Here is a 1,146-nt window from a genome sequence, read left to right as displayed (position 1 = left end):
TTCCTACATTGCCTATCAGAAATTATTGGCAGTGTCACAGACTTAAAATACTTGCTGATAATTTGCTTTCATGGTTTAATTATTTGTTTTTTTTTCATGCCTCATCTGTTGTCAGAATGAATTAATCTGTTCACAGGTGGTTTTTTTTTTTCTTTCAATTTAATTATTAATTGTTATTTGTTTACCAAACTGCTATATTGTTGCCGTTTTGAACAATTCCTTTTGTGTATTGTTGCAGTTATGATAATTGTTTATATTTTTATATTGTTGCAGTTATGAACAAACTGAATTGGTATGTTGTTGCAGTTGTGATCGAATTTTAACTTTTGGACTCATTTTTAAATTGAAATATTGTTGGCAGTTATGATCATTTTTAAAAAATATTTTTATACTATTGCAGTTATGAACAAATTATTGGAATATTGTTGCAGTTGTGATCAAAGTTTTATTGTTATACTTCAGTTATGAACAAACTGTTGCTATACAGTTGTAGTTGTGCGATAATCTTTATACTGGTATATTGTTGTAGTTTTGAACTAAGAATATTAGTAAATTGCAGTTCTGAACAAACTATATTGGTATATTCTTGCAGTTAAGATGGTATATTCTTGCATTAAAACACTGTTTTGCACTTACGGCTGATTATTTGAATTAAAGCAGTGTTCAAACTTAATGATAATTTCATGGTTTTTACTTAACTTTCCACAGTATTTAAGTAAAGCTCCTTATTGAACATTAAAAGCTGAAGAAAATACAGAAAATCTCTTGTAAAATGAATTATGGAAAATTACTGTTATTTAATATGCCCGTTATTTAACGGTAATTTTCCGGCACCCCAGCTGCCGGAATTTTACCGTTTTTTTACGGGATTTTTTTTTTACAGTGTGGATCTCTTGCTATAATAAAATGCAATACTCCCACCTTGTGTGCTATTTCCTATGGAAGCTCGTTTCCTCCACTAAATAAAGAAATAATTAATTAATAAATAGCGGCTTTTTATTCCACAATTTTGACTTTTTTCTCAGAATTGCAAGATATAGCTAAACAATGCAAAGATTTGTGAGTTATAAAGTTTATAACTCGCATTGATTATATCTCGCAATTCTGAGAAGAAAAAAAGTCAGAATTGTAAGATAAAAAGCTGCA

This window comes from Sinocyclocheilus grahami, unplaced genomic scaffold (assembly GCF_001515645.1).
Source record: "Sinocyclocheilus grahami isolate Dianchi unplaced genomic scaffold, SAMN03320097.WGS_v1.1 scaffold55.1, whole genome shotgun sequence".
NCBI classification, from domain to species: domain Eukaryota; kingdom Metazoa; phylum Chordata; class Actinopteri; order Cypriniformes; family Cyprinidae; genus Sinocyclocheilus; species Sinocyclocheilus grahami.
Note: the sequence above shows the minus strand (reverse complement) of the source record.